The sequence below is a fragment of the Pinus tabuliformis genome, chromosome 3_1 (assembly GCF_031772625.1).
Source record: "Pinus tabuliformis cultivar Carrire ecotype Pingquan chromosome 3_1, CPIR1, whole genome shotgun sequence".
Lineage (NCBI taxonomy): Eukaryota > Viridiplantae > Streptophyta > Pinopsida > Pinales > Pinaceae > Pinus > Pinus tabuliformis.
Window position 1 is genome coordinate 768,402,574 of NC_142301.1, and position 12,986 is coordinate 768,415,559.

At 40.5% G+C, this 12,986-nt stretch overlaps 1 pseudogene; it reads left to right on the forward strand.

Annotated features, from left to right (window-relative positions):
• Positions 1–9,574: 9,574 nt before the first annotated feature.
• Positions 9,575–12,708, forward strand: LOC149189640 (potassium channel KOR2 pseudogene; annotated as a pseudogene).
• The last annotated feature ends 278 nt before the right edge of the window (positions 12,709–12,986 follow it).

Below are 12,986 nucleotides of genomic sequence, written 5' to 3' on the forward strand. Positions count from 1 at the left end.
TACGGGAGATGATGCGGCAGTAAGGGAACTCGCAGGCAAATGATGGGATGACGTCATCCAACGGTCCTGTTATCACTCAAGAAAAAATAGTTTAAATTCTGAACATCAATTTTTTAAATTTGTCAAAAGGTTGGTGTCAGTTTTGGGCCTAGTCTTTTCATCTTGTTTTAGAGTCTTGTTAAGAGTCTTGTTAGTATGTCAAATGGGGTCAATTCTCTGTTGTAGTCCATCACTGGTCTCACACCGCACCTAAGCTCCATATGCCAATCCTATTTCAAAGTTCATAGCGCAGAAACCTCGGTTTAGGTGATTTCGTAGCGGAAAACACCGATTTTGCACTAACTGCGCTACGAAATGGGGAATTCGTGCTGATCCATAGCACATCTCACCCCAGCTGTCATATTTTCTGCAAAAATTTTACGGGGATAGCATGTGTAAGGTCTTACATGTCGGTCTTGACACGTGTTCTGTAGCCTTCAAATTTGATTCTTACCTGTACTATTCAAATCGAGATTTCCATCCAAAACCAAATTTGAAAATTCTCTATTAAGACCGAAACTTCTGATTCTGGTTTCGATTTGTGATCAATCTGGCAGTATGACTTCTGGGAAGAATGGGCTCTTGTCACCTTCCTTTGTTTCTAATTTGCAAAATGTCTTGAAGAACAGAAAGATAGAAAAAACCCCAGAAGAAGAAGAACAAAAACACCAAGAAGAAGAAGCTAAGATCGAGGCTCCAGCCGAAGAGAAGACACGCAATGAAGATTTAGAGAGGAATGAGGATTTAAGGCCCATTGTTCTTGTAACCAATGAGGATGGAATAGAAGCTCCAGGGCTCAAATGCCTTGCCGAAGCTCTTGTCAATGGAGGTCGCTTCAATGTTCATGTCCGCGCCCCTGAATCAGATAAATCTGGAAGCGGGCATTGCTTATTGGTTCGTCAGACGCTGGTTGCAAGCTCTGTTGGCATCAAAGGGGCTACAGCTTATGAGGTTTCTGGTACCCCAGCAAATTCTGTTTCATTAGGTTTATCTGGAGCACTCTTTTCTTGGAAGAAGCCTTCTTTGGTAATTAGTGGATTCAACAAGGGTTCGGAAGGTGGATGAATTTCGTCAAAGGTTAAGAATGTGGGGTCTCAGATCCCATCCAATGTTTTGTCGAAATTCCACGCAATTACATATGATTCCGCTTCTTGCTTCCCGTTCACAAGCTTTGAGGTATTTATTTGTTCGATGGAGGTTGGATGTAGCAAATATGCATGTTTTCGTGGGAGAAACTGGTGATATAGATTATGAAGAAATGCTAGCGGGCCTACATAAAACCATAATTTTAAAAGGGTGCAGTGGATCGTGGTTACAAGAAACTACTACGAGGTCGTGGTAGTTATCAGAGAGACGACATTGTCCCTTCTGAAAGCCCAGATATAGTTTCTACAGAAGCTGGTTACAATTGTGAAACAATTCTGAATGAGATTCAGAAATTTAGACTTATATAGAACTCAGGAGACAATTGAGCCCCTGTATGAACTATTCCTTGTAAACAATCTTAAGCTCAGTTTTAGTTTTCCATGTGGTATTGGAGATAGCATCCGGGCAGTTGGCGGTGTTGCTGCAATTCTTGCACTTGCGCATCCAGCAAAATAAAAGACTCATTCTCCGCATCTTTTCTGTTGGTGTTGTGGGTGAAATGGACAAGTTGTGTGCAGAACTCTACTTGCGTGCTAATGGAATCCTAACTCTTGCTACAAATAATTCTTACTGCCTGTCTTTTCCAGATACACAGTTTGAAGAAGGGGTATGGCATCATCTTGCTATTGTGCACAGTAAGCCGAATGCCTTAGCTGGGCTCAATTGTATGTGAATGGAAAACTCAAACAGACTGGAAAGCTGGGCTATTCACCCTCTCCGAAAGGGAAACCATTGCAAGTTACAAATGGAACTCCACATTCATCTGTAGAAGTAGGGGTTACAGGGTTCTTTTTCAGGACACGGATCTTCTTCGGTTTATACCCAATGAGGCTTGTGGTGGTGATAGTTTGGCTATCCTAGAATTATCTGCATGCATTAACGCTCAACGTATTGATAGTTCCAACAAGCTGGGCATCAGTAAGCTAGAGGGTAGAAATGTTGTTTAGGATTGTAAAGACTGGGGAATGATTTTGGCATCTCTCATAGGAATGATTTTGAACCTCGCAGACAAAACTGTATCATCATGGTGTACAGAACGATTTGATGCAAGCAGTCATGAATATGGATTGCTCATCAGAAGTTGAATCCAATTTACAGTATTTTCTGGAATATAACTGGGTTGATGTTTTCAAAGGTGATCCTTCTCTGGCAAGGTTAGTTGAACTAAATTGTTTTATAGAAAATGTCAAATTGAAATCAAACGCAGATAGACAAATATCAAATTCAAACAGAGAGAACGAAGAAACTTGATGCATCTGCTGTGCCTGTGAAATTGACACACTATTTGTTCCATGTAACCACAAGCCTTGTATTCGGTGTATTTCAAGGCACATGCTGAATAACCAGCGCTGTTTTTTCTATAACTCCATTGTTTCTGAGGTTTGTTCCATGTCAAGTACCCTTTCAACAGATGATAGTCAGTATAGAGGCTCAGGTGGAACAGATACATTGGTGGTTCTTATGGTGGAATGTTAACTGCTTGGATGAGGTTGAAATATCCATATATTGAAATTGGTACCCTAGCTTCATCAGTGCCAATATTGCAATTTGAAGACATTGTACCATCTGATATATTCTACAACCTTGTTTCAATGATTTCAAGCGGGAAAGTGAAAACTGTTTCAGGGTGATACAACAATCATGGAAAGCATTGGAGACATATGGTGAAAGAGATGAAGGGTTACAAAATCTTAGGAAGAAGTTTCGCATATGCAGGGATCTCAAAAGCTCAGAGGAAGTACAAGACTGGTTAAACTTAGCATACAGTAACCTTGCTATGGTGGATTATCCATATCCAGCTAGTAATTTAGGGGCAGTTTCCTGTTTCTCAGCAGAGGTAAAGGGATACGACAGTAAGGGCTAGTAAAGAGCTTTAAACATCCATCAAGGCTACAGCAGTAGTAATCCACTTGGCAGAGAATGAATCTTGATTGTAATAAATGCTATGTTCAGCATGATGTAGAATTAGAATCCTAATTGTTTTAGGTTTCTAGAGCTGTCAGTTAGTAGTAAGTTGCTTTTATTAGTTAGTTTAAAGGTGAATAGGTGTCATTAGAAATAGACTTCGAGTTCCCCTTAGGTTAGAGGAGGAATCTCAGTCAGGTAGAAGAACTCTATAAATAGGAGCAAGGGAAATGTAATAGGGGTTGGAAACTTTATAACAGAGCATAGTATTTGGCTTATGTAAAGACTCGCTTTTCAGTAATATAGTTTTGATTTTACTTCTCAGGATTCATGAAGGATTTCTCATATTCAGAATGTGTAATGTTTTCCTTTTCTTGGTTTTGTATACAGTAGTATGGATGTATAATCACTCAGAATTCACTGAATGTGCTCTGATTTCCTGTATGCATCTGTAAACTGTGTGGTTCTATATGAGTGTGTGTTCTGGATATTCAAATGCTGAATGCCCTGACTTCCATGTAAGGTTAAGATCTTTGTTATTTTGAGGTGTAGTTGACTCCATAGGCCCAATGGATACTTGTTTAATGTTCTTCCAGCATTCATATTTGTCACAATTGTTCTACAAGAGTTAGCCATCTTATTTTAAATTAAAATCATTATTATACCCAGAGAGAGCCCTCTCAGGTTGAGGAGGCTAAGCCTTAACCTAAAGTAGGTTTGAAATAGTTACTTAGAGTCAACCTGACCAGCAGCCTATCAGGGTCTGATTTTGAGATAACAGGTCCGGCGGGGACAGCTCACCCCCGCGCCACGGATTCCACCGATTCAAATCTAATCGGCTAGATTATCAACCTCATGCATTTATCATTCACCATTTGCGACTCGAGTGATCATCCGGATCCCTCTGCAGTTCGATGCTCCGAGCCTTTGGCCATCAGAACGCCTGTGAAGCTACAGCGAGAGCGCAGACCCACTGCAGTATTCCCCGGAAATCGCGCGCTGCTCCTACAGGAACGTTGTTTCTACAGGAAGGCGGGTTCCTCACGTCAAAAGGTGGCGGATTAAAAAGGTAAACCTGAACTCTCCATGCAATTGGTTTTTGAAGGTGGCAGAATCGTCGTCTACAGTCTGGTCATAGAAAATTGTTGCAATTGTTGTCTGCCGTGTATGAACTATCGTCCTACAGGATGTCAGTATAGTTGGTTGTGTTAAAAGTTCTCGGGGGAAAGCTTTGTGAATTTTGTGCATGACAGAAGCGTAATTCTACGCTATGTCTCAGTAGACCAAACTTCTTCCGCGTTCGCCACCTCTAGTTAAAGCCACAGTTTTTACCATGCCGGGTGGGTTCATTAGAAGGGAACCCACTGATTCAAGAAAGTTAAGGGAAAATCTTGAGGTGGTGGAGCTCTTCACACGAGCACAATGGATAGCCTTCTGTGACAAATTGCAGGGTTATGATGACGAAGTGGCAGAAGAGTTTTTGCAAGCTCTGAGGCCGAAATCTAAAACATTGGCCACCGTGAACTTCAGGGGCCTAAGCCTCAAGCTCACCCCGCAATATATCAGTCGAATTACTGAACTCCCAATGGGTTTGCCATGGGATAAGGAAGAAAGGAAGTTGAGCCAACAGGCCAAGAAAGAATTCTTTCCCCCAGAGGAGGAATTCTCGGAGGAAAAAAATGGGGTCCGTAGAACCAGTTTGATGCCACCATGGAATGAAGTTAGCATGCAGATCATGAAGTATATAACCTGCGAAGGCCGTTTTAGCATTGTGTACGGGTATCACTTTCGGTTGCTCACTGAATTGAGGCACCAGATTGATCTTCCTATAGAAAATAAACTGAGTATCCCTTATTTCCTGCTACAGTCTCTAATTGAATGTGCCACAAAGTTAAAAGAAGGCATACCAGACCAGGTAGCCCACCATGGATTGATCAAACTTCTCGTGGAGGATGCGCTTCATTCATACAAGGTTCCTCTCTCATGGGAAGCATTCAGGAATTTGACAAGAGATGGAGACATAAGGATGTTGACTGAAGAAAGCGGTTCCTCCAACAGTGAGGAGAAGGAAGCAGTGGCCGCGGGAAAGAAAGAAACAGGCCAGAAGACCCCGACCACAGTGCAGAAGAAAGAGCAAAAGAAGAAGCATGAGAAAAAGGATGACAAAGAAAAAGATGACACGCCCATCTTGACAGCAAGAGAGAAAAGGTTGCAAGGCAGAGTGGACAAGGCTGAGAAGGTCCACATCAGCAAGAGTGCCTCGACAGCGACCGCAACTAAGTCAAAAATCAAAACCCATGCAGCAAAGAAAACCAAGGCGGCAACACCTGTTTCTACAGGAAAGTCGAAACCGGCTTCTACAGGAAGCCCGAAAATTATTGGAAAAGGGTCTTCTACAGGAAGCCCAAAAATTACTAAAGCAGGGTCTTCTACAGGAAGCCCGAAAATTGCTAAAACAGGGTCTTCTACAGGAAGCCCTGACAAAGTGAAACCCAAGGAGAAGAAAGCTGATATTCGTGAAAGGGAGGCAGCAGCTGTGTTGGCCGCCCTCAGCACGCCACCTAAGCCAAAGGAGAAGAGAAAGAGGGAGACCCCTCTATACTTTAAAGCTTGAAGAAGTGTCAGAATAAAGACGGGCAAGCCACAGCCTCCGTCCAGCAGCCAAATCACTACAGGGGATGCCCCTACTTCACCCAGTGAGAGGTCCCCCTCGAAGATATCGGTCACCTACGAGAGGGGGAGCCCAAAAACAACTACTTGGAAAGGAAGGTTGGACCAATCGGTTTCAAAAGCCCGGCTCAAGGTCAAGGAAACAGAGAAGGGGAAAGGAGCGGCACCCTCATCACCACCAAGGGCAGAACAGGTAGAGCCACCAAGAGTAGGAAAGAAAGAGAGTATTCCGGAGCCTAGTTCTCGGCCAAGGACAAGGAGCTGGAGCAAAATTGCTCAAGGATGAGCAAATATTTTCGCTGGGGGGTGATGATGAGCCCCAATTTTTGGTAACAATTTGGGCTCATTTGGCCTACTTACCTTGCTCAACCCTTCATCTTTTATCACTTATGCATCATTTCTTAGTATATTCGTGTTATTTGTAGGAAGAAGGGCAGACATTAAATCTATGTGGCTAATACATGATGATTTCAGGTTTTTTGGCATTAAAGAGAGCAAAGACCACGCAGATGGAGACAAGGAGACAACAAAGGTGGCATTGCGGGTTTATAGGGAGGTTGTCCACAGTCTTGAATGACCTTCCTCGTGATCTCCACCCTAACTCCGAGCTCCAACAGCTATCCCCACCGAGCTAGAAGGCAGCCAACAGATTCTACAGGAACAACAGTTTACTTTTAGTTGGACAGCCAAGCTCCACTAATTGAGGAAGCTAGCTTGATCCTCATCATGTATAAATATTGAGGTCGTAGCCTTTGATAGGAGCTTTTTGAACTTTTGAACTACTGTTGCAATTTCTTAGTACGAGCTACAACTCGGTTTTTGCTTTTTGTAAGCCAGTTTTGGCATGATGTTAGACTCATGATTATTATCTTTTAATAAAGGCAGGCAGCTTTGGATTCAATTCTGAGTTCTTAAGGGAGATATAGCTCTCAGGTTAGGGCCCAACCTGAGAGCAATAGACCTCCTTTTCCTTGTATTGTTACTTGTCTTTCCTTTCAGCACTTTATTTCTTTGTTTTGACATGCATTTGGAAAACACAGTCTGCTGATTTAATTTCTTTAATGTGATTGAGTAGGATTAGTTTATGGTTAAAGTGCTTTCAGCAGCTTAGATTAGAGTAGGAGGATTGTAATTCATCAGAGCTCCAAAAAAGGTTGATAGTGCACTCGCTGCCATCTCTGTTTAGAGATTGGGGGTGTGGACCGTACCAACCACCAAAAAACGCAGTCTTATACGTTCATGCAAGCTGCAACACAATCATTTCAGTCATAACACCTTCCATGCATTCTGATCTTGAGCACTACTTCTTTGTTCCAACACCATGCACGATTTCTCTCCACAATTTACATTGATGTTCATTGGTTTAATAACACAGTTAGAATAGGTTGATGGAATTCTTGGTTTTGTGCAAGACATAGAGGATTTGTTTCTTTTACATTGCGTAGCATCACTTTATTGTGTTCTTCTTCTTCTCAACCGCGCCTAAAGCCACCTGCTCATCCTCTGTTCAGCTCGTTTGCCTTCCAACCCTTCTACTTCTCACGTAGCTCCAACTTTTTGACCTTTCATTGCTTCCACCCTTCTATCCACCAACCAACTTTACCCACTCTTTCTCCATCTTATCTCTCTGTCCCTGAGCCATCACAAGCTCCCTTTTCATCTTACCTATCCACCCATACAGCTCCTTCACTCCTCCATCACCCAAAACTCCCACTGCAGAACATCCTGTAGAAGTTAGCAGACTTCCTGTAGAAATCCCGAGCTTCCTGTAGGATCCCCTGCAGACATCCTGTAGAAGCCTGCAAACTCGGTTGCCAAGCACCTGAACGTTGTGGACTTCTGTGGAATGATGTTAGGGATCCCCTGGAACCTCTCCTAGCCCTCCTGACCTTTTCCAAGCCTTCCTTCCCTTCGAACTACCCCTGCACAGTCAAGACCTAGTAAGAAGCACAATCACAATAACTCCACCCACTTGAGCAAAAATACAAAAATGAGTTCTTTTCAATGAAAGTAGTTTAAATTCATGCATCTCATCTCACTAGAAGTAATGGCATCATTTCTAGACGTTTGCACTCCCACCATTGCATCATAGAGATTAAACTAGTCAGAGTAGGGTTTACTAGGGTTTCCTTGTTTTGATTGGCTTTCAGTTCATTCTTGCAAAGTAGGTTAATTTCCTTTAAGATAGCCTTCGTCCATCATTTAGAAAGCTTCTTCTGAGAACATATAGAAGTTGGCTTGAGCCCTAGCGGACTTGTGCCCGCTGACCAAGTGACAGCTGCGACAAGAGCTAGTACTTGTGCATACAGCACCGTCGCTTCCAAGTTTGTTACGAACTACCGGGTTGATAAAATTAGAGATAGGAAGCTCCAAGAGTTGTAGCATTATTGCTACAATACTGGAGCCCACCACCTGCCTTTCTCCCATTACTTCTCTCAGTCCTTCCCAACCCTCTAGTCTTCTTCAATCTTCTCTTAAAGCTTCGAATTTACCCGGCTGTAACCTCTACGGTCGCCTGCTTTCTTTACTCCTCCTCGGTCTGCTCTTTCTCCGCTGCGTTCTTGCGTCTCTGAAACCCTACCGTCTACCCACGTTCGAATTCGCTCCCGAAACCCTCATAGCTATGCTATTACAATAAGAAATTTTTACCATAGAGATTTATCCTCACTTTACCATGGAGATTTTTAATTTGTAAAAAGACTTTATTTAAATACCATGGCTTACCAATATCACATGTCCAAAAAAAATAACCCAATTCAAATGACATTTGTTCACACCACGTTTGTTAATTTAATCAATTTAATAAAAGGGAAAAAGGAGCATAACTAGAGCATAACTACTTTGAAGATAATTATTAACCTTTGATTTGTGTATACTACTATGCATATTCTAGAATATTTCATAGAAGTTAAATCTATACCTTCAACCTCTAACTATTAATAATTAAATTAAAATTATGGAAGTCCTATTTCAAAATAAACAAGCCTAATTAAAAGAAATGAAAAACCACACAAACATATCAACATTCAAAATATTTTTTAGTCAATTTTGTTTAAAAAATCTACTTGAAAAATTCTTGAAATACCAAATTTTTATTATATAATCTGCAACATTCAAATATCTCAAAAAAATTTTAAGACGCTAAAAATATATATATATATTAAATAACTAAAATTTATAATCTTATTCAAAATGGTATGCTCATGAAGAAACCAAAATATATAAAATTTATTTGAGTTTAACTGTCCTAAATTCTGAAAGGTGTTTGGACATATTTTTTTTTCAAAATTAACTTAAATTTAAGCAAAAAAAAATTATTAAAATTATAAATTTAATTGGTGAACTGTATACCATCTAAATACTCCCAAGATTTTTCATGACACGGAATCTAATTATAAATTAAAAAGAGCCCAAAAGATTTTTCAAGACCCATTGTCCATTTATAAATTAAAAACAGATTTGAAACAGCACACTGAGATTTAAACTCCTAAAACAAAACCTTCCTTCCCTAAAGAAGAGTGGTTATACGAAATTGATATGACGTCCTAAGTATCTTCTCGTACTGAATTATAATCAAATTATATATACAGTGCCACCCACACATGGTTTTATCATACATTGCCATCCACACAATTTATATACTCCACTTTCACTATCGCTTTATGCAAGCGGCTGTAAGTGTGGATTATGAAGCCCATGTCTATCCCAATCCTTTCTGAGGGCGTGATTGGTTGGACGCCAGGCCATCTGACTAGATATTTACAGAATTTGCGTGTATTCTACTCCACGGCATTGAAAAAACTAGAAGGGTGGCTGGGACACGACTGGCCGACGCCCAACATCCGACCACATCGAATCCGTAATCCGAGAAATGAAAAAGCCTTCCTCATGTTCGTAGAAAAGCATTCAATGTGACGTTATCAGTCGTTGCCTGCCTGAATCGGCTGTATAATTGAGAATTCTAGAATTCCAGAACGATTTAGACTGATTCCGATATTGTGGCAACATTCGTTTGAAGCAGAACCATACATTCAAAGAAATGGCTACCAGGAGTAGACGAGAATCACTGGAGGAATACGAATTAACGGACTATGAGGATTCAATCAAGTCATCAATTGGGAGCAAGCTGTCCTTATTCGTTAAAGAATTGGGTCTGGATCGAACCCGCGACGGCCAAAGTCAGGAAAGCGGACCGAGCTTGGTTAAGGGTTTTTCTCACAGACTATGTTCGCGAGATTTTGTTATAGAAAAGGATGGTTCAGTCTATAAATGGTGGTCGCGGTTTATCCTGGTATGGGCATTTTATTCCTCCTGCTTTACACCCTTTGAATTTGGGTTTTTTCGCGGCTTGCCGAATCATCTGTGGGCGCTTGACGTTGCGGCACAAGTTGTTTTCTTGATAGACATCGGTGTTCAGTTCTTTCTTTCTTACAGAGATTCACATACTTACACGATGGTGTATGATCGCCGGAAAATTGCTGTTCGTTATGCAAAAACAATTTTCATTCTGGATTTTCTTGGCTGCTTGCCATGGGACATTATTTACAAATGTTCAGGCAGAAAAGAAGCGGTGAGGTATCTGTTGTGGATCCGGTTGTATCGAGTACGGAAATTGATCGAATTTTTTGAGAAATTGGAAAAAGATATCCGTATAAACTATCTGTTCACAAGAATTCTGAAACTTATCTCTGTGGAGCTGTATTGCTCACATACTGCTGCTTGCATCTTTTATTATCTGGCCACAACTATTCCAGAGGCAAATGAAGGGTCTACATGGGTTGGAAGTTTAAGTTTGGGAGATTACGATTACACTGATTTTAGGCAGATCAGCTTGTCAAGATTGTACATAACCTCTCTGTATTTTTCAATAGCTACCATGGCCACAGTAGGATATGGAGATGTGAGTCCTGTGAATTGCAGAGAAATGATATTTGTAATGATATATGTGTCTTCCGGTATGATTCTTGGGGCCTATTTGATCGGTAACATGACTGCACTCATTGTTAAAGGATCCAAGACAGAAAGATTTAGGGATAAAATGACTAATCTGATGAAATACATGAACAGACATAATCTGGACAAGCATACAAGGGCTAAAATCAAAGGTCATGTCAGGTTGCAGTATGAGAGTAGTTATGGTGAAGCTAGTGTTCTTGAAGATATTCCAGTTTCTATAAGGGCAAAGGTTTCAGAGTCATTACATTTGTCAGAAGTTGCACAGGTTCCTCTTTTCAAGGATTGTAGTGCTGAATTCATTAGCCAGATTGTCACTACATTAAAAGAAGAGTTTTTCCTTCCTGGAGAAGTGATAATGGAACAAGGAAATGCAGTAGATCAGCTCTACATTGTTTCTCATGGGTGTTTGGAAGAGGTAATTGTTGGAGAAGATGGATCTGAGGAGATCATTGCACGGATTGAACCCCATGGTATCTTTGGTGAAATCGCTGTGTTGTGTAACATACCTCAGCCATATGATGTTCGTGTTAGTGATCTCTGTAAGCTGCTGAGACTAGATAAACAGTCTTTTACAAGCATTATACAAATTTACTTCAAGGATGGAAGACAAATCCTCACTAATCTTCTTGAGGGAAAAGATACAGATTTGAGAATTAAACAACTAGAATCTGACATCAGTCTTCTTATTGGAAACCAAGAAGCTGAGTTAGGCTTGAGAGTTAACAATGCAACTTATTATGGTGATATACACAGTTTGAAGAACTTGATTAGATCTGGTGCAGATCCAAATGGGACTGACTATGATGGAAGGAGAGCTTTGCATTTAGCTGCACGTAAAGGATATGAAGATATCACATTTTTTCTCATTCAAGCTGGAGCAGAAATCAATGCTATAGACAAATTTGGACATACGCCATTGTTGGAGGCTGTTAAGGCTGGGCATGATAATATTTCATCTATACTTAAACAGAATGGAGCAACTCTGGGCTCTGAAGATGCTGGTAGTCTTCTCCGTAAAGCCATAGCAGATGGGAATGCAGAGCTGTTAAAGCGATTGTTAGCCAATGGTATAAACCCCAATTCAATGGACTATGATCATCGTACACCACTCCACATGGCAGCTGCAGATGGTTTGCATTTGTTGGCAAGGATTTTGCTGGATTCAGGTGCAAGTGTTTTTTCATTGGATAGATGGGGAAACACTCCACTAGATGAAGCCCAAAAATGTGGCAGTAGACCACTCATCCAGATGTTAGAGCAAGCAGCAGCTAATGCTTCGGGGCGAGTTTGCTTAACAGATTCAGAAAATCAAGAAAGCGCCTCTTCTTTTAAGGATTCAAGAAGAGAGATATCTGAGCCGAGGGAACAGGCCAAGTCCAAAATATGCACAGTGTTTCCTTTTCACCCATGGACTCCCAGAGAGAGGAGAAGAAATGGCCTTGCCATGTGGGTTCCTGAGACAATTGAAGCCTTGCTTCAAGCAACAGCACAGCACTTTGGCTCTGTTGGTACCATTGTTTTAACAGAAGATGTGGGAGAAGTTTTGCATGCAGACTTAATTCAACATAATCAAAAACTTTATATTGTTAATGTAGACGAGTAGCAACGAAGTTTGAAAGAAGAACACTGCGGTTTTCAATTTACCTCCGCACTACGAGGTGGGCTATGGAGAAAATCACGGACAGCATACTTTGAGAAAGGTTAAAGTAGGTGGTTGTCTCTAAAAATTGTAAAAATTCTCCTGGTCTGATAATATATTTCTTTAGTTGGGTTTGATGAAATCTTGGCCTCTTGCATTTTGTTTTAGTCCTAATGTTCCATGTTCAAGAGTAGAATAATAGCTGTTGTTAAGAATATATTCTGAAAAAGCTCAAGTTGTTCCAATCAAATTAGATTTGATTCACTGTAATGGTCACTTTATGCTGCAGGGAATCCAGCAGCATAAAATCCAGCTAACTTACGCAGGTACTTTATCATGAATAATAAAAATATTATACTTTATCTTTTTAACAGATAGTGGTTCGAAATTGGGTATGTATTTGTTAAAATGGGGTAGAAATTTGTTAAAGTGGGACGGGCATTAGTTAAAATTATAATTTGCACAATCTAATTACTTAAAAATATATTTTAAATAACCAAATATCATAATTTGGTTAAAATAAATAAATTTGAGTCGTACCTAGCTCCGCCTATTTAGAAACATATACTTAAATATTTGTGTGTACCTGAATTCTAACTAATGTATTGTTAACCATTCCATGTTTGATCTC